The sequence below is a fragment of the Microcaecilia unicolor genome, chromosome 5 (assembly GCF_901765095.1).
Source record: "Microcaecilia unicolor chromosome 5, aMicUni1.1, whole genome shotgun sequence".
NCBI classification, from domain to species: Eukaryota; Metazoa; Chordata; class Amphibia; order Gymnophiona; family Siphonopidae; genus Microcaecilia; species Microcaecilia unicolor.
In genome coordinates this window covers 48,778,045-48,798,690 of record NC_044035.1, presented here as the reverse complement: position 1 = coordinate 48,798,690, position 20,646 = coordinate 48,778,045, and the positions used below count along the sequence as shown (strand labels likewise).

At 50.7% G+C, this 20,646-nt stretch overlaps 1 long non-coding RNA gene across 1 annotated transcript; it reads right to left on the bottom strand.

The window, feature by feature from the left end:
• Positions 1 to 2,934: 2,934 nt before the first annotated feature.
• LOC115470752 lies at positions 2,935 to 20,264 on the bottom strand. The gene is made up of 3 exons (XR_003942235.1): positions 20,253 to 20,264; positions 18,458 to 18,460; positions 2,935 to 3,016 (listed from the first exon to the last, which is right to left on the bottom strand). It is a non-coding gene; the product is annotated as an uncharacterized LOC115470752 (long non-coding RNA).
• Between the last annotated feature and the right edge of the window lie 382 nt (positions 20,265 to 20,646).

The following is a 20,646-nucleotide window of genomic DNA, read 5'->3' as shown; positions in this document are numbered from 1 at the left end:
ACCTCATCAACTGTTCACAATGTCGGCTTTGAGTCTGTGATTTCTGTCAGGGTGCTGTTTTTTCTAATTGAGATTTAGCAAGCAGAGCAGCTCCGGTTCTGTCTTTAGCACTGTTAGCGATTTTACTTTCATTTTCACGCCGGAGTTTTATTTACCTCATCAGCTGTTCGCAATGTCGGAAAAGTTGCGGTGGTGTTCGGTTTGTCAGCGCCGGGGCCTCGCTTCGAGTGGGGTGTGTAAATTTTGTACTGCGGTGGACATTTTGCAGGAGCAGGGTGCAGGACCGTCTGTTTCGTCGGCGCCGGTAGTTCCACCGTCGAGGGGGGGGGGTCCGATTCGGGTAGCGGTAAGGCGGTTGTGTCCCCCGCTCCCTCGCTACCGGTTTTCACGGGAACGTCCGCCATTTTGGATATGACCCGCTCTGATCTGTCTCGGGATCCCCTGGTTTCACTGCCAGCTGCTCCAGCTACGGTCCTATCTCAGGGGCCGGGGGTTCTTTCTCCTCCGCCTCCCGGACTCATCAATGAAGGTGTGCGGGTCCAGCCTCTCATCCAGGTCGGCGCTCGGTTGGCGCAGTTTCAAGAGAGGTGGGCCCATATTACTTCAGATCAGTGGGTCTTAGAGGTTATCCGGGACGGGTACGCTTTAGAGTTTGCGCGTCCCTTGTCAGATGCCTTCCTGCAATCACCTTGCCGGTTTCGCGTCAAGGCCGCAGCGGTCTGGCTTACTCTTCGCAGGTTGCTGGAGCTGCGAGCGATTTCTGCGGTGCCCGCGACAGAGAGGGGACAGGGCCGTTATTCCATTTATTTTCTGGTGCCCAAAAAGGACGATTCCTTTCGTCCGATTTTAGATCTCAAAGCGGTCAACCGAGCTCTCAGAGTCCCCTCGTTTCGGATGGAAACTCTTCGGTCTGTCATTGTGGCGGTGCGGGCCAGGGAGTTTCTGACTTCTCTAGACCTTACAGAAGCCTATTTTCATATTCCCATTCGCCCGACTCATCAGCGGTTTCCGCAGTTTGCTATTCTGGGCCATCATTTTCAGTTTCGAGCACTTCCCTTCGGGCTTGCGACCGCTCCCCGCACCTTTACCAAGGTCATGGTAGTTGTCGCGGCAGCTCTCAGAGCAGAAGGTATTTTAGTCCATCCTTATTTGGACGACTGGTTGATTCAGGCAAAGTCGTTCCACGAGAGTGTCCAGGTCACGGCTCGAGTAGTCGAGTTTTTGCAGCATCTAGGTTGGGTAGTCAATATGCAAAAGAGTCGTCTTCAGCCTTCTCAGTCCTTAGAGTATCTGGGGGTCCTCTTCGATATACAGCAGGGCCGTGTGTTTCTTCCGGCGGCTCGCGTGCTGAAATTGCAATCTCAGATTCGGCTTTTCTTGCAGAAACCCAGTCCATCGGCAAGGGATTACCTTCAGGTGCTAGGGCTCATGGCGGCGACAATAGAGACTGTACCCTGGGCCAGAGCTCACATGAGGCCCCTGCAGAGGTCCCTCCTATCCAGGTGGTCGTCCCAGACCGGGTCCCTTCTTCACAGGCTGCCGCTGTCGTTGCCAGTGAGGGCCAGTCTGCGGTGGTTGCTTCAGGAGGTCAATTTGGCCAAAGGTATGCCTCTGGATCAGCCCGACTGGATAGTGGTAATGACGGATGCCAGTCTTCAAGGCTGGGGAGCTCATTGTCAGGGGAAAGTGGCTCAAGGTCTGTGGTCCCTTCCGGAGTCCAGGTGTTCGATCAACTTGTTGGAAACCAGGGCAATCCGTCTGGCGCTTTGGAGTTTCCTTCCGCTGCTCACCGGTTGGGCGGTGCGAGTCATGTCGGACAATGCCACGGTGGTGTCGTACATCAATCGGCAAGGAGGGACGAGGAGCCTTCCATTGGAGCGAGAAGCGTCGTTGCTTCTAAGGTGGGCGGAAGTCAATCTGGTGGCTCTCTCAGCGGCTCATGTAGCAGGGGTGCTAAACATTCAGGCAGACTTTCTCAGTCATCACAGTGGGCGCTCAGCGACATGGCGTTTCGGATGTTGGTAGATCGCTGGGGAGTCCCCAAGATGGATCTGTTGGCGTCCGCGGCCAGTGCAAAGTTGCCTCTGTTCTACAGTCGTCGCAGTTATCCCAAAGCGATTGCAGTGGATGCGCTTCTTCAATCCTGGCCGGACGGGCTTATGTATGCGTTTCCGCCTTGGCCTTTGATCAGGCGTCTGCTTCAGAAGGTAGAGAGTCACAAGGGTCGCCTAATTCTGGTGGCGCCAGATTGGCCCCGCAGGCCGTGGTATGCCGACCTTCGACGTCTTCTGGCCGATCTTCCCTTCAAGCTTCCTAAACGTAAGATCTCTTGTCGCAGAGTCCAGTCGTTCATCTGGATCCGGGTTGATTCTGTCTTACGGCATGGCTCTTGAGAGGGCTAGGTTGACTAAAAGAGGTCTCTCTGCACCGGTCATTGCTACAATGCTGCGGTCTCGGCGGCGTTCCACTTCTCTGAGTTATGTGCGTACTTGGAGGATTTTTGAGAGTTGGTGTACGGAGCGTAGTCTGTCACCTTTTCGGGCTACAGTGCCGCAGGTTTTGGATTTTTTGCAGCGAGGTTTTGACAAGGGGTTGGCCTTGTCTTCTCTTAAGGTGCAGATTGCGGCTTTGACGTGTTTTCGTGGTCGCATCAAAGGGAAGACATTGGCCAGTCATCCGGATGTCGTGCGTTTTCTCAAGGGAGTTACTCTTCTTCGTCCTCCCTCTCAGTGTTCGTTTCCTCCATGGGATCTGAATGTGGTGCTTTCAGTTCTTATCAAGCCCCCTTTTGAGCCTTTGGCGTCTTGTACTTTAAAGGATTTGACTCTTAAGACCATGTTTTTGGTGGCCGTTGCTTCGGCCAGGCGAGTTTCTGAGTTACAGGCGTTGTCGTGTAGGTCTCCGTTTTTGGAGTTCTGTTCTGATCTTGTAGTGTTACGACCGGTTCCATCCTTTCTTCCCAAGGTGGTATCTCGGTTTCATGTTTCTCAACCGGTGGTTTTGCCTGTGTTGGGTTCTTTCTCCGGTGCGGAGGAACAGCGGAGATTGAAGTGCTTGGATATCAAGCGGGTCTTGAAGCACTATATTAAGTCTACAGATGAATTTCGCAGATCGGATCGGTTGTTCCTTTTGATTGGAGGTGCGCCTAAGGGGCTGATGGCATCTAAGCCTACAATTTCTCGGTGGCTCAAGGAAATGATTGCTTCAGCCTATCTGCTTTCTGGGAAATCCATTCCAGAGCATGTTAAGGCTCATTCGAAGAGAGGTCAGGCAGCTTCGTGGGCGGAGCGTGGTCTGGTACCTCCAGAGGACATTTGTAGGGTGGCTACCTGGTCGTCCTTGCATTCATTCTCTAAGCACTACCATTTGGACATTCTCAGTTGTCGACGGGTGGCTTTTGGCGAGCGCGTGTTGTCGGCGGGGCTGCTAGGGTCCCTCCCATAATGGTACTGCTTTGTTACTTCCCATCAGTCACATTCTGGGCCGGTCCGGAGGGAGGCTAAGGAAGGTTAAATTAGGCCTTACCTGCTAATTTGCTTTCCTTTACTCCCTTCGGACCGGCCCATATCCCTCCCTGCAGATATCGGATTTGTTTTTTCAAGGGTTGGTTGGTTCATTGTTTGGTTGTTTGGAGCTGTGTTGCTAGTTTACTTCTCTAATATGTTTCAATGAATACTGCATAAGAAGGCACACATATAAAGTTGTAGAAACAATACTGTCCAATCTTTGGCTGTTTGTTTCAGACACTCAAAATGAATAATAAATAAGAAGGCACGTAAAAGTTGTAGAAACAATACTGTCCAAACTTTGGCTGTTTGTTTCAGGCACTTACCCTTGGTTGGCAAGGTGCCGGCGGCTGCTCAGGTTTTTGGATGCACAGATGTTTGGTGTTTTTTCTTTCTTCTGCTTTGGTACTCTATTACTGGATCTTTCTCTGTCTGGCAAGGGCTCTTATTGGCTCTCTAGAGTCACAGTTTTTTTTCAGTCTCCACCTGCTGGAAGGCGTGCACAACCCATCAGTCACATTCTGGGCCGATCCGGAGGGAGTAAAGGAAAGCAAATTAGCAGGTAAGGCCTAATTTAACCTTCTTTCCCTCTTGCACTAAGTCACCGAACCATGTGGCCAGGAGCCTGTTTACTTGCCCACCTTTAGCTTGAGCTAAGGCTGAAATGACCATGGGCTCTCCTACTGCAGTCTCCTCTCTCCAATCCTCCTCCATCGTCTGCAGACTGTCCGTCCATGGGCCCCTTTACAGCCTTCTTTATCAGCTGCCTCCCATCATCATTATCCCCCTCTCTCAGCTGTTTCCTATTCTGTTCATCCAGCCCTCCCAGATCCTCCTCCTTTCACCTAGGATTCTGGGACTCGTAGTGGGGATAACACTTCCTCATCCTATCAGGCCTCTCTCTCAAGGGCTGCTGGGACTTGTAGTCTTTCAGCTTCATTGACCTCAATAGTGAAGGGGACAGGCTGCTTTCCTGCACTGGCCCTACACTTGATTCTGGCCCTTTCGGCTCTGTCCTACCATGGAGATCTAGAGTACCCAGCCGACTTCCCCCTCCCCATTTCCCTTGATGGACGACCCTTGCTCCCCACCTGATCACATACCCCCCCTTAAGCGATTGCTTCCTCCTTGTTCTTGTTGTACTTCAGAGCAAGGGTTAGCAATCCTTGACAGGGCATCTACATTACCCAACAATTTTCCCACCCAATGCTCTATTGTATACCGGAAGGGCTGTAGGGCTAGATACCAGCGCATCAGCCTTGAATTGCTGTTTTTCATCTGGTTAAGCCCCTTCAGGGGAGCATGGTCCGTAATCAATTTGAATTCCCGCCCCTCCAAATAATACTGATAGGCCTGAATGGCCCATCTAATAGCTAGGCACTCCTTCTCAATAGTAGAATAGTTCACCTTGTGCGGAAGTAGTTTGCGACTCAGGTAAAGTACCGGGTGCTCTTCGCCGTCATGTTCCTCGGACAGGACCGCCCCCAATCCTACCCCTGAAGCATCTATCTGAAGGACAAAGGACCTGGAAAAATCCACGGCCTTAAGGACTGGCTCTCGGCATATTACCCATAATGCTCCCTGACCCTCCTCTTGCCAACTTAGCTGGTGGGGTTTATTACCTTTAAACATGTTCGGAGGGGAGCGGACAAGGTGGAAAATGGGGAATAAATCTCCTATAATAGCCGATAAGCCCCAGAAAGCCTCTTAATTGCTTCTTTGTAATTGGTCAAGGAAATTCCTTTATACTTTTAACCTAATCCAGGAGGGGTCTCACCTCCCCGTCCTACCTTGTACCACAAGTACTTAACCACGCCCTGAGCAAAGTGGCACTTTTGGGGATTTAGGGTTAAACCGGCTCCCCTAAAGGCCTGTAACACAGCTTGTGCCTGTCTAACATGGGTCTCCCAGTCCTCACTATGGATTACCACATCGTCCATGGAGGCGGCCGCATAATCTTGATGTGTCTGCAAAACCCTGTCCAGGAGGTGGCAGCTTGCTGCCGCGGAGTTTAACCCAAAAGGCAACCTGGTAAACTGGTACAAACCCATTGGGGTACAGAAGGCGGTTTTAGGACGAGCCTCCCGAGCGAGCGGAATCTGCCAATACTCTTTAGTCAAATCCAGAGTGGTAAGGTTCCCAACCTATCCAGTAGTTCATCTATGCGAGGCATAGGGTAAGCATCAGCCTTAGGGGTGGCATTCAGTTGGCGAAAGCCTATGCAGAATCTCCAGGTTCCGTCCACCTTTGGGACTAACACCACCGGGCTAGACCAGGGGCTGTTTGACTCCTCAATCACCCCAAACTTCAACATCTCCTGAACCTGGTTTATAACTTCTTGTCTTTACTGAGGGGATAGCCGATAAGGCCTCTGCTTGACTACCTTACCTTCCTCTGTTATGATCTCATGGGTTAACAGGTGGGTTTCTCCGGGGCATGGAGTTAACACATCTGCAAATTCCCTCAGAAGGTGTTCCATATCACTCCACTGCTTGGGATTGAGCTGGGGGTTAACCTCCAGTTTCACGGGCTTGAAAATGTCCGAAATTTGAGGGCCCAGTTCCTCCTCCTGCTTCCCCTTCAAATTGGCCACAAATCCCTTCCTTTCTTGCCAGGGTTTCATTAAATTTACATGGAAGTATTGGGACCTCCCTGTCTCATTGGTTACCTCAAAAGTGAGGGGACCCAACCTCTGCTGCACCGTCCAGGGTCCCTTCCACCTAGACATGAACTTATGGGGGGATTCTGATATCAAGATAAGGACCTTGTCCCCTTCCCGAAATTCCCTCCACTGGGTTCCTTGGTTATAATACCCCTTTTGCTTACTCTGGCCTTTCCTAAGCATCTCCTGCGAGTATTCCTTCAGCCTATTGAGTCTGCCTTTTAGATCATAAAGATAAGATACTACTGTTCTGTCCTCTGGCTCGGGTGCGACCCACTGTTCTTTTAGGATATCTAGGACCCCCCTAGGGGGTCGTCCATACATTAACTCAAAGGGAGATACCCCCAGGGAGGCTTGTACATTCTCCAGATAAGCATACAGAACAAACGGTAGGAGTTGGTCCCAATTTTCATAATTAGTAGCTAACTCCCGCCGTAACATAGCCTTAAGGGTTTTATTAAACCTTTCCACATCCCATTCATTTGGAGATGGTAAGCAGACGTATGTAAGGGTTTGATTTGAAAGGCCTCCCAAACCTGCTTTAGAGAATGGGGCATGAAATTAGATCCTCTATCAGTAAGAATTTCTCTGGGGAAACCCACCTCACAAATAAACCCTTATCAGTTCAGCCGCAATAACCTTGGCCGAAATATTCTGCAGGGGAATGGCCCAGGGAAAACGAGTGGCCACATCCATTATCACCAGAATATAGCAATATCCCCTTCTTGACTTAATTACCGGCCCTACTATGTCCATCGCTACCTGAGCTATAGGCTGTCCCATAGGTGGCATGGGACATAGGGGTGCCCTCTTAGGAAATCGATGCGCCACCCTGTGACAGCTGGGACAGGAACTACAGTATCTCTCTGTCTCCTTATAGACCCCTGGCCAATAGAACCGGTATAAAATTTGGGTCTGGGTGGCCTGGGTTCCTTTATGCCCTCCGAGGGGGTGATCATGGGCCAGATGTACCAGTAGCCGTCTGAAAGCTCAGGGTACTACCAGTTGCTTCCTGGAACCTACCCGCTCCCTCTCCGGAGTCTATACAATATCCCTCCCTCTACCATGAAACTTGACTCTTCCTCGCCTCCCTGTCTAAGTTCCCCCAACTACACCTACCTTACATGTACCTTATCTACCACAACATCACCTTGTATTCATTCGTACCATGTATTTGTTCAGACCGGAATCGGCTAACGCCGTAACGGCAATATGTAAGCCACATTGAGCCTGCAAAAAGGTGGGAAAATGTGGGATACAAATGCAACAAATAAATAAAAACTGGGTTGCCCAGACCCTCCTTCCTGTTGGCAACTCTCCCAGGCATATTTCAGAGAGGGGTCTGCAGCCTGTTCTTTGGGAGAAATGAGGGAATTGTTCCTTAAGGGTCCCGGGATCAATTGGGAAATACCTCTCTTCCTCCACCCCTCCCATGGCCCTCTTCCTCTCCCTCTGCTCTGCCCTCTTTACTGGCTTCGCCTTGCAAGACTTCCCGGGCGCCTCCATAATATCAGTGTGAAAGGGAAAAATCCGGGCTAGGTCAAGTTCTTCCTCTTGCCCCTGTCGAGCCTGTGCCCGGGGCGTCACCATAACCTCCTTCCGCTGCAGACACACCAAAAACAGTGGTCAATCTCTCCCCAGGATCATCTTCTGTGGCAATTTGGGAAGGACGGCTATGGAGACTTTAGTTCTTCCAGTGGGACCCCTAATGCTCACCCTATGGAGCATATAGCGCGTACTAGCCCTATGGGTGCACTGAATGCTGACCTCCCCTTCATAGGACTCCACCCTGGTTCCCCATTTCTCCCTTATTCGCTTCCACAAGTTGCGGGAGATCATGGACTGGTCTACTCCCGAATCTAAAAGCGCTACCACTGGAATGCTCTCCACCTCTACTTCCTGCATATAATGAGGACTGACTCCCTGGGAACAGCTAGAAGCCCATTCTCCCTGGACACTCCTTACGAAAATGGCCCCTTCTCCCACATCCATAGCACAGGGTTTCTTTTGGTCTCCCTTCCCTTCCAGTTCCTTTTCCTCAGTCCTCCTTAGAGATCCCCATCTCTGACCTAGGGTTTTTAGGCTCACTTCCCCACCCAAACATCCCAGGGCCCCTCTCCCACTTGCCCCAGTGCTGGGACTCCACGTAACATTCTAAGCCCGCTACGGCCTCCTCCAGTGTCCTACAGCCTCTCCTCACCAGCATCACCCTTGTGTCGCCAGGGAGAGCCTACAAATATTGCTCCAACACAATCTCCTGCATAATCTCAGAGGTGGTCCGTTTCTCAGGTTTCAGCCATCGCGTGACTAAGTCTGTCAATTTCTGAGCCAGGGCTCTGGGGGTCTCCCCACCTGTCCGTTGGATTGCCCTGAACTGCCTCCGATATGCCAGGGTACTCTGTCTGTACCTATCTCTGATGGCCTCCTTCAACCTCCCATACTCTGCAGCCTCCGCCGGGGACAAGTCCCTAAAGGCTGCCAAGGCCTCCCTGATAGGGATGGAGCCAAACGAATACTCCATTGCTCATGGGGCCACCTCGCTGCATTTGCCACCCTTTCAAAGGCACAAAGAAAGTCATCTACATTGGCTGCCTCCGTTAACTTGCCCAATGTTAGCCAGTTCAAATTTACAGGTCCTACCACACCGAAGGCTTTTCCGCTTCGGGTCAGGTCCCCTGTTCCATTTAAATCCCCTGGGCCGCTTCGCCTCCTCCTGAGGAAGTCCTGGAACATGTCCAACACTGGCTGCTGCTGGGCTCTCGTCGCCGCCAAGGATTCCTCAATCATCTTTTGGGCCACCTCCTGCTGCTTCTGAAACTGCAGCGTCATCCAGGTGAATATCTCCTTGGGATCCATCTCCACTCCGCGTCATCCGCACCTGTAAGGAAGGAAACACAGAACAACACCAAGTGTGGCCGCCACACAACAGTTTCCCTCTTGCCCACTTGGCTCGGTCTTCCCACCCCCTGTTCCTGATTATGCTTACCAGAAACAGAGACGGGTCTGCATTTTCCTCTCTGCTAGCCCTTCATTGGGGCATACCTCTCCTTTTCCCGGGACCCTCCGGATTCGATGCGCTCCGTTCGGCTGATCCAGCGCTCTGTCAGGCGTCTCTAGGTCTCACGGTAGTACTTTGACATCCCATCTTTGTCGCCAATAGCTGTGACCCCACGGGGCCTCCACAGGTTTGTAATCCACAAGCCACTGCAATTCTTCAAACTTCCCCGCTGAGCAGCCCTCTTGCCAAGATGAAACACAGAGACAGCCCTCCCGTGTCAGCCCCTCCTCTGGGTCCCCTTGTCCAGGATTTACAAAACTCCAGACCAACAGTCTTTCTTTTTTCCTTCATTTATTCTCTTCAGCACAGTCCTTGATACACACACAAACAGAAGGTTGCTTCAACGTCCCTTCACTCCCTTCTCATTACCTCCTGGGAGTTGAAAGGGGTCCCACCCAACCTCTATCAGCCTCCAACATCTGACAGCCCCCCTCCTGACCCCAGTTGAAACCCCTCACCCCCTGTTGGAATGCTTCAGCAGCCACTTCTTTCCCTCTTGCACTAAGTCACCGAACCATGTGGCCAGGAGCCCTTTTACTTGCCCACCTTTAGCTTGAGCTAAGGCTGAAATGTCCATGGGCTCTCCTCCTGCAGTCTCCTTTCTCCAATCCTCCTCCACCTTCTGCAGACTGCCCGTCCATTGGCTCTACACCCTTCTTTACCAGCTGCCTCCCATCATCATTATCCCCCTCTCTCAGCTGTTTCCTATTCTGTTCATCCTGCCCTCCCAGATCCTCCTCCTTTCCCCTGGGATTCTGGGACTCGTAGTGGGGGTAACGCTTCCTCATCCTATCAGGCCTCTCTCAATGGCTGCTGGGACTTGTAGCCTTTCAGCTTCATTGACCTCAATGGTGAAGGGGACAGGCTGCTTTCCCGCACTGGCCCTGCATTCTTGATTTTGGCCCTTTCGGCTCTGTCCTCCCGTGGAGGTCTAGGGTACCCAGGCGACTTCCCCCTCCCCACTTCCCTTGCTGGACGACCCTGGCTCCCCACCTGATCACACCGTGCTCGGGTCTCCTTTTTCTCCCCCCCCCCCCCCCCATATATTTTCTTAGTTCCAATTTTTTCCAAGTTTTACATTTCTGTTATTTTCCGCATCTTTAGGCCGTGTTTAGATCTTGACTTCAGCCGGGTTTTCCTCTTGTTTTTTCTGGTGTCTTGCCCGTTTTTTCAGGCACCATCGTGTCGTTTGATTTGACTGTGGAGAGTTTTCTGTCCATGTCCATGCAACTTCCCAGTGGTTTCAAGCGCTGTACCCTGTGCAATTGGACCATCTCTGGCAAGGGCACCCCTTCTTGGTGTCTTCGGTATTTAGGGCCCGACCATAGCCCTGCTGTGTCCTCTGTCTTCAGATGAAGAAGCAGACTCAGGTTGGCAGAGAGGCTCAACGAGAGAGGATTTTGGAGTCAGTTCTGATTCCTTGACATCAACATTGGCATCGAGGTCAGCAGTGTTGGCATTAATGTCGAGGTGCACTGGCATCAGGAGCATCGGTCCGCATGGCTATAGGAGCGAACTTTTCAAAATTATTGGGGGGTGCTAAGCCCAGTGGAAATAATCCCTCCCTGGACACATACAAGGAATTTTCTCAATATTGGGGGTGCTCAAGCACCCACAGCACCCACAGAGTCGGCTTCTATGCGCATGGCTGCTACTGGCCTCTTGACGCTGGGAGTATTACTGCATCAAGTGGGTCTGCATTTGTCTCGATGCCGACTGCTGTGCAGGGCCCCAGGGACTGTCCAGCGCCGGACCTGACCCTGAGGCGAAGTGAGGATTTGATGTTGTCCTCAGCACCGAGGTGCATTGATGACGAGCTTTGGGTAATGGCCAAGAAGCATCAGCATCAGTCATCCTCGATGCACAGTGCCAGGAGCTTCAGGACGTCGAGGGATTTGGCATAAGTACATAAGTAATGCCACACTGGGAAAAGACCAAGGGTCCATCGAGCCCAACATCCTGTCCACGACAGCGGCCAATCCAGGCCAAGGGCACCTGACAAGCTTCCCAAACGTACAAGCATTCTATACATGTTATTCCTGGAATTGTGTTTTTTTCCCAAGTCCATTTAGTAGCGGTTTATGGACTTGTCCTTTAGGAAACCGTCTAACCCTTTTTTAAACTCTGCCAAGCTAACCGCCTTCACCACGTTCTCCGGCAACGAATTCCAGAGTTTAATTACATGTTGGGTGAAGAAACATTTTCTCCGATTTGTTTTAAATTTACTACACTGTAGTTTCATCGCATGCCCCCTAGTCCTAGTATTTTTGGAGCGTGAACATACGCTTCACATCCACCTGTTCCACTCCACTCATTATTTTATATACCTCTATCATGTCTCCCCTCAGCCGTCTCTTCTCCAAGCTGAAAAGCCCGAGCCTCCTTAGTCTTTCTTCACAGGGAAGTCGTCCCATCCCTGTTATAATTTTAGTTGCCCTTCGCTGCACCTTTTCCAATTCCACTATATCTTTCTTGACATGCGGCGACCAGAATTGAACACAATACTCAAGGTGCAGTCGCACCATGGAGCGATACAACGGCATTATAACATCCTCACACCTGTTTTCCATACCTTTCCTAATAATACCCAACATTCTATTCGCTTTCTGAGCCGCAGCAGCACACTGAGCAGAAGGTTTCAGTGTATTATCGACGACGACACCCAGATCCCTTTCTTGGTCTGTAACTCCTAATGTGGATCCTTGCATGATGTAGCTATAATTCGGGTTCTTTTTTCCCACATGCATCATCTTGCACTTACTCACATTAAACGTCATCTGCCATCTAGCCGCCCAGTCTCCCAGTCTCGTAAGGTCCTTCTGTAATTTTTTGACAATCCTGTCGCGAGTTAACGACTTTGTATAACTTTGTGTCATCAGCAAATTTAATTACCTCGCTAGTTACTCCCATCTCTAAAAAAGCAAAACAGCGAAGATGACTAACAAAACAAAATTAATCCAAAATCAAAAACAAAAAAAGATCAAATTTGTATTTAAAAATACAAATACATAAAAGAATTAAAAAATGAAAAAGAGGACACTTGTTTATAAACTTGTTTATATTTAGCCCTAGAGGTATTTTGTCATCTAGTCGAAAACAGACCCATATGAATTCTCTCGGGCAAAGCAACGGTGGTAACTTATGTAATTCATCAACGAGAGACAAGGAGTTGTCATCTGGAATGAGAAACTGCTCTTCTCATGGTTTGAGCAGAACATCATCTCTCGGATCTGCCAGCCTTTCTTGTGGCAGGGACAACGAATGTTCAGGTGGACTTTCTCAGTCACCACACTCTGGATCCGGGAGAATCGGAGCTCAGTGCAGCAGTGTTTCAAACGGTTCTCGATCAGTGGAGTCTCCCAGTCATGGACATTATGGCTACAAAGCTCAATTCCAAACTGCCACAATTCTTCAGTTGCAGGAAAGATCTGAAAGCGGAGGGCATCGATGCTCTTCTTCATCAACTGTGGCCTTTGGAACTCCTTTATGTGCTTCCTCTGTGGACTCTTCTAGGGTGCCTTATTCGAAGGATCGAGGTGCACAGAGGTTTGGTGTTCCTGGTAGCGCTGGATTGGCCATGTAGACCTTAGTATGCTGATCTCATGTGTCTGGTAGCGGACACTCCACTAAAGCTACCTCAGTCTCCTGGCCTGCTTGTCCAGGGGCTGGTAGTTTATCCAAATCTGGCTTGATTTTGTCTTATGGCTTGGCTCTTGAAAGGGCGCGGTTGAAGAAGAGAGGTTACTCCACTAATGTGATAGTTATGATGCTTCGATTGACATGTTGATCGACTTCTTTGAATTATATTTACACTTAGCATATTTTTGAGTCTTGCTGTGTCGATAAGGACTTTCTCCGTTTCGAATGTTGGTGGCAAAAATCTTGGATATTTTACAGGAGGGGTTTGATATAGGCTTTACGATTGCTTCTTAAAGTGCATATGGGAAAATTAGGTTCTTACCATGATAATTTTCTTTCCTTTAGTCATAGCAGATGAAGCCATTACGTATGGGTTGTGTCCATCAACCAGCAGGGGGAGATAGAGAGCACTCAACTTTTCTCAGTGCCTCATGGCCAGCTAGCTCCACTGCCTCTTCAGTATTTGAAGCTTCCAAAGCAGTATGGCAAACCGCAATGGGAATAACATGAACTTTCCTCACAGCGAACGATGGCACCTTAACAAGGGCATAAACTCAACAAAAGGAGGGAATGAACTCATCCTCCTGGAGGGAATAAACTCGTTCTTCACTTTGTATAAACGGAGGGAATACTTGCATCCTCCTGGAGGGAATAAACTCATCCTCCCAAAACATGAACTGGAGGGAATGAACTCATCCTCCTATCACTGTAACATGAATCCTGAAGACTGTTTTCCGACTCCCCAAGGAAGGAATATAACTTCAGGAAACAAGAACAGCACCTAAAATCAGAATCACTGCAATACAGACAATCATACAGGGAGGGCTCATGGCTTCATCTGCTATGACTAAAGGAAAGAAAATTATCATGGTAAGAACCTAATTTTCCCTTCCTTGTCATCAAGCAGATGAAGCCATTACGTATGGAATGTAACAAAGCAATCCCTAAATAGGGTGGGAACAAGCCACACCACGCGCTAGCACATGTGCTCCAAAACGCGCATCCCTCCTGGCAGCCACATCCAGCCTGTAATGTCGGGCGAAAGAGAGCTTAGAAGCCCATGTTGCAGCAGTGCAAATCTCATGAAGAGATAGTGCTCCAGTTTCTGCCCAGGAAGAGGAAATCGCTCTTGTGGAATGTGCCTTAAAGGCTTCAGGCGGAGCCCGGCCAGACAGCAGATATGCTGAAAAGATAGCTTCTTTGAGCCAACGGGCAATAGTGGCTTTAGACGCTGAAGACCCTCTGCGAGGACCTGCAAACAGCACAAAAAGATGATCAGAGGTCCTGAAAGAATTTGTAATTCGCAGATACTGCAACAGAGTCCTGCGCACATCCAAAAGGTGCAACTGCCCAAATGATCCTGGAAACTCCTCCTCAACAAAGGAGGGAAGAAAAACAGGCTGGTTTAGGTGAAACGCTGAAACCACCTGAGGCATGAAGGAAGGCACAGTCCGAACCATGACCCCTGACTCTGAGAATTGCAGAAAGGGTCTTTACAGGACAGCGCCTGGAGCTCTGACACCCGTCTCGCCGAGGTAATGGCCACTAAAAAGACGGCCTTCAGTGTCAAATCTTTCTCTGAAGCACGCCGAAGCGGTTCAAAGGGAGCCCCCTGAAGGGCCTTCAATACTAACCCCAGGTTCCAAGCTAGACAAGGTGCCCGCACGGGAGGACAGAGCCGAAGCACCCCTCTAAGAAACTGTGCCACATCTGGATGAGCAGCTAAGGACATGCCTTCAACCTTGCCACGCAGGGAGGCCAATGCTGCCACTTGCACCCGCAGGGAATTATAGGCCAAGCCTTTGTGTACACCATCCTGCAAAAAGTCCAGAATCAGCGAGACAGGAGCCCGCAACAGAAAAAAGCGCTCTTGAAACACACCAGACTTCAAACTGGCGCCAAATCCTGGCATAAGCCACGGAAGTGGAGCGCTTACGGGCCTGCAGGAGAGTGGAAATGACCTTATTTGAGTAGCCTTTATCTCTCAATTGCGCCCTCTCAATCGCCATGCCATAAGACCAAAGCGGCAGGCGTCCTCCATGGCCACCGGACCCTGTGACAACAGGTGCGGAACCAGAGGTAACGGAAAGGGAGCCTCCAACAGCATCTGTCAGAGGTCCGCATACCAAGGCCTCCTGGGCCAATCCGGGGCGATGAGCACCACTTCTCCTGGGTGCAGCCGAATCCGCAGGAGCACTTGCCCTATCAAGGGCCACGGAGGGAAGACATACAGCAAGCCCAGGGGACATGGTTGAGCCAAGGCATCCAACCTGGCAGCGTGAGGATCCCTCCATCTGCTGAAGAAGCACGGGACTTTGGCATTGGAACTGGTCGCCATAAGATCCATCACTGGCTTGCCCCATTTGGCACATATCTGCAGGAATACATCGTCTGCTAGTTCCCACTCCGCTGGATCGATCTGATGCCTGCTTAGATAGTCGGCTTGCACGTTGCTCTGACCTGCAATGTGCGCTGCTGACAGGGACTGTAGATGCAGCTCGGCCCAGTGGCAAATTTGTTTGGCCTGCGCGGCTAGAGCTCTGCACTGAGTGCCGCCTTGTCGATTTATGTAGGCCACTGCTGTCGTGTTGTCCGACATCACTCGGACAGCCAATCCTTCCAGGGTCACTTGAAAGGCCAGAAGAGCCAGAAACACCGCTTTCAACTCCAGGTGGTTGATAGACCACTCCGACTCGTCGGGCGTTCACAGACCCTGGGCATGCTTCCCCTGGCAATGTGCGCCCCAGCCCTTCAGGATGGCATCTGTCACCACTAGACACCAATCGGGGAGCGCCAGCGGCATTCCCTGCCGCAACATGCTGTCCGAGAGCCACCACTCCATACTGAGGCGGGCCGCAGGGAGCCAAGAAAGTCTGCACTGATAATCCTGAGATACTGGAGACCATCGTTGAAGTAGAGAATACTGTAGAGGTCTCAGGTGCGCTCTCACCCATGGCACCACTTCCAAAGTGGCCGTCATCGATCCCAACAGCTGGACAATGTCCCAAGCTTGCGGGCGGGGCATCCTCAGGAGCAGATGGACCTGATTCTGAAGCTTGCACCGCCTTTGTTCTGGAAGAAACACATAGCCCGAGGCTGTGTCGAACCTGGCCCCCAAATATTCTAGAGATTGCGAGGGGGTCAGGTAACTTTTGGCCATATTGACGACCCAGCCTAGAGATTGAAGGACTGAAACCACTCTGGCTGTAGCTAGATGACTCTCTTTTTCTGAGTCTGCTCTGATGAGCCAGTCGTCTAGGTACGGGTGAACCCAGATACCCTCTCGCCAGAGAAAGGCAGCTACTACCACCATTACCTTGGAGAAGGTTCGGGGAGCTGTGGTGAAGCCAAAAGGCAAGGCCCGAAACTGGAAATGTTTTCCCAACACCGCAAACTGCAGAAACTTCTGGTGCGGGGGCCAAATTGGTATGTGCAAGTAAGCTTCTTTCAGGTCTAGAGACGTGAGAAACTCTCCTGGCTGTACCGCCGCAATGACGGAGCGCAGGGTTTCCATGTGAAAATGCCGCACTCTTAAGGACTTGTTTAGCTCTTTTAAGTCCAGGATCGGGCGAAAAGACCTGCCTTTTCGTGGCACCACAAAGTAAACGGAGTTTGTTCGGCGGGAGGCACCGGGGTCACAGCCCCTATCTGGCACAGACTGTACAGAGTCTCCTCTACCGCCGCCCGTTTGGCGGCAGAACCGCATCGGGACTCCACAAACACGTCTCTCACCGGGGCATCGAATTCTATTCGGTATCCGTCTCTGATCAGGTCCAAGACCCACTGATCTGCGGAGATTTTGGCTCACTCCTCGAAAAAGAGGGACAGTCTTCCTCCGATGACAGGAAACGAGGAGAGGGCCGGTGCACCATCATTGAGAGGGTCACCCCTGAACTCCAGGCCTTGAACCGGCAGCTGTGGAACGTTTGTCCGAGCGAAAGGAGTTTCTCTGCTGAAAGCGGGCACACGAAGTGAACCCAGCAGCACGCCCCGGGCGGTACCTTCTAGCTTCACGGAAGCGAGGTCTGTAAGTGGAGCGGACCGCCTGACCCTTAGAGGAAGGCTTCGGCCTATCTTCGGGCAAGCGCTGAGGTTTGGAATCCCCCAGGCCTTTAACAATGTTTTCCAGCTCCTCACCAAACAGGAGAAGGCCTTGAAAGGGCAACTTCACCAACCTTTGCTTAGAGGTCATGTCCGCCGCCCAATGTCGTAGCCAAAGAGTGCGGCGAGCCGCCACTGCTACAGCCATTTGCTTAGCCGAAACTCTGACCATATCATAAAGGGCGTCAGCCAAAAAGGACAAGGCCGACTCCATCCGTGGAGCCACTTCAGATAAGGTCTCCGCTCCATCACCGGGCTGTTCCACTGCCTGCTGTAACCAAGCCAGGCAGGCTCTAGCAGCAGAACAACTGCATGCAGATGCCCGAACAGTGAGACATGCCAAATCAAAGGTCCGTTTCAGAGCTGAATCAAGCCTGCGGTCTTGAATATCCTTCAGGGCAACACTCCTTCATCAGGGAGGGTAGTTCTCTTTGTCACAGCCGTGACCAGGGCATCCACTTTAGGCATTACAAAGTGAGCCAAATGTTCCTCACTCAGAGGGTATAATTGCCCCATAGCCCTGGCAACCTTCAAAGGTCCCTCGGCGTCAGCCCATTGAGCTGAAATAAGCTCTTGGATGGAGTCTTGCAAAGGAAAGGCTCGAGCAGGCTTTCTGGTACTAGCCATCCTTGGATTAACCGAGGAGGCTGTGCCACTCGCAGGATCTTCAATCGAGAGGGCTTGTAAGGCATCTGAAATAAGCGCTGGCAGTTCCTCGCGGTGGAAAATCCTCACCGCAGACGGATCATCAAGCTCCTGTGGCAATTCTGCATCCGACTCTGGCTCCTCAGCACAAGAAGTTCTGCCAGACCCCTCAGAATCCTCATAGCCCGACCACGGGGGGGGGGGGGGGGGGGGAAAGGGGGGTGCGCCACACTCAGAAGGGGAATTAGCCCTTCTGCGTTTATCAGGAGGATAAGAAACAGGCAAAGCCAACTCCAAAAGGCCAGGATCCACCGGGGGGGGGGGGGGGGGGGGGCAGGCAGAAGGTCCGAAGATCCCTGTGGAAGAGCTCTTTTAAGCATGTATGCCCTATGCAGTATTAAAACAAAATCAGGGGAGAAAACCGCTCCATGACCGCCCTGATCCTGCCGAGGGCTATCAGCTCTATTATTAGCCTCACTCAGAGGACCCCCCCCGGATTCAGGGCTCTCTGTCGCAACGGAGGCCGCGCCATGTGGAAAATTCAAAATGGCGTCCGCTGCCAGCTCAGAGCGCGAAAGATCGCCGTTCGCCATGCTCGGACCGACTCTACCATCTGTACAGCACGAATTACAGAGCCCCGCTGCTGATTTGCGCTTGCCATATTTAGAACAGCGCTTTACAGTCTCCGCAGCCATCGCCGAAAATGGCGGTAAAATTCAAAAATGGCGGTTCGCGCTAAAAACGTCCCGATCGCGGGCGCACCCCGAAGGAGTCAGAAAACACTCTTACCTCACTGGACCGAGTATCATAGCTCCGGTCCTGCAGAAGAATCTCAAGAAAAAAAACCCTCTTTTCCAAGATCGCTGCGCTAAAGCGCGACGCAACTTTAATTAATTAATTATTTATTTATTTTTAACGCTGTGAGGAAAGCAGAGGCAAAAGAGGTAAATAAAAACACTCCGGAGGCTCAGATAAGTGGGAAAGGCAGGGAAAGGCGAACCAATGTGCCTGCATCCACTGAGTGGGAAAGGACAGGAAAAAGCAAGCTAATATGTCCACATCCACGGGGGCATGGGTAAGGCAGGGAAAGGGCTGACCTATGTGCCTTCAAAGTGAAGCTGCTATAGCCTCTAACACCCCGGCTAACAACTGGCAAGCCAGGAGCCACCCCCAGGCAGATTTTGATGGAGCTCGAAGAAGCTGCAGCCACCCTGCTCGGGGAGATAGAGAATACGGAAGAGGCAGTGGAGCTAGCTGGCCATGAGGCACTGAGAAAAGCTGAGTGCTCTCTATCTCCCCCTGCTGGTTGATGGACACAACCCATACGTAATGGCTTCATCTGCTTGATGACAAGGAATGTAGCGTTGTCTTTTTTTCAAGGTTGTGTTAAGGGTAAAGCCTTAGATAGTCATCCAGACGTTGTTCATTTTCTTAGGAGGATGGGACTCATTCGCCCTCCTTCTAGATCCGTCTTCCCGGCTTGGGACCTTCACTTAGTTCTCTCAGTCCTTATTAGACCTCCTTTTGAGCCTTTGATAGCTTGCTGTCTCAAAGATTTGACACTCAAGGTGGTATTTTTGGTAGCCATTGCCTTGGATAGACGCGTATCAGAGTTGCTGGAGTTTACCTGTCAGTCGCCTTTTTTGGAGTTTTAGAAGGAACGGGTGGTTTTACGCCTCATCCCTACTTTCCTTCCTAAGGTCTTGTTGAGATTTCTTTTGAGGCAAACAGTGGTTTTGCCAATGCTGGGTTTTTCCTCCGGATCAAAAGACCAGCAAGTCTTCTGTAAACTGGATGTCAGGAGAGTTCTTAAGCAATCTCTCTATATAAAAGGCAACACCAACGTTCTATGAAGCCTCCAGCCGGAAGTGTTAAGGGGGAGAGATATCCGGTTTCCCCATGAGTGTCTGCCCCGCCCTCTCTGTAACACAAACAGTCAGTGAAGGAAAACAGCAAAGCACGAAATCAAATCATTGGCTCTGTAACAGTGAAGGACTCAGAGGGGGGAGGGGAGAGAGGCCAGAGGGCAGGGACACACACACTCCCACATGCACACAGAAGAAAACCTTGCTAGCCCCCCCCCCCCCGTTTCATTTGCATCAGAAACAGGGCTTTTTTACTGAAGGACTCAGGGGGGAGGGGAGAGAGGGCAGAGGGCAGGGACACACACACTCCCACATGCACACAGAAGAAAACCTTGCTAGCCCCCGTTTCATTTGCATCAGAAACGGGGCTTTTTTTACTAGTATTTACATAATACGGAGGAATTTAGACATTCAGATCATTTTTTCTTGTTGATTGGGTGTTCCCGCAAAGGGTTGGTGGCATCTAAACCCGTCATTTCTAGGTGGCTGAAGGAAATGATTGCTTCTGCTTATCTTCTTTCCGGAAAACATGTTCCAGAAGGAGTAAAGGCAAGCTCTACCAGGAGGCAAGCGACGTCCTGTGCTGAGCATTTTTTGGTGCCTCCTTTTAGAGATATGTAAGGCGACAACATTGTCTTTTTTGCATTCTTTTTTCTAAGTATTACAGAATTGGTGTTCAGTGCCATCAGGACACAATGTTTGGCGCAAGGGTACTTATAGCAGGGTTATTAGGGCCCCTCCCTTGATTGCAGTGCTCTGTTACTTCCCATAGTTACTTTCTGGGCCAGTCCGGAGGATGCTAAGGAATTTGCTTTCCTTTAGTTCCTCCGAACCGGCCCAGATCCCTTCCTATGCTGTGATCTTTCATTACATTCTTTTCCATTTCGTAAGGTCATCGTCCTTTTCAGGTCCTTTCGGTGTTGAGCTGCTTTGAGCGTTTCTGTTTTCTTGAAAGAAAGACGGAAGAATGAAAAGAGTGAATTACTTATTATCAAGCATACTTGCCTAAAACTTGAACACTTCCTGTAAGGGTACAGTAGCTGTTTGCGTTCACCGGTTGCACAGATGTTGGTCTTTCTAGGTTCTTCCCTGCTTTGTAAAGATAATACTGAATCTCTCTCTAGCTAACCAGGGCTCTTATTGGCTCTCACAAGAGTCAGAATTCTCAGT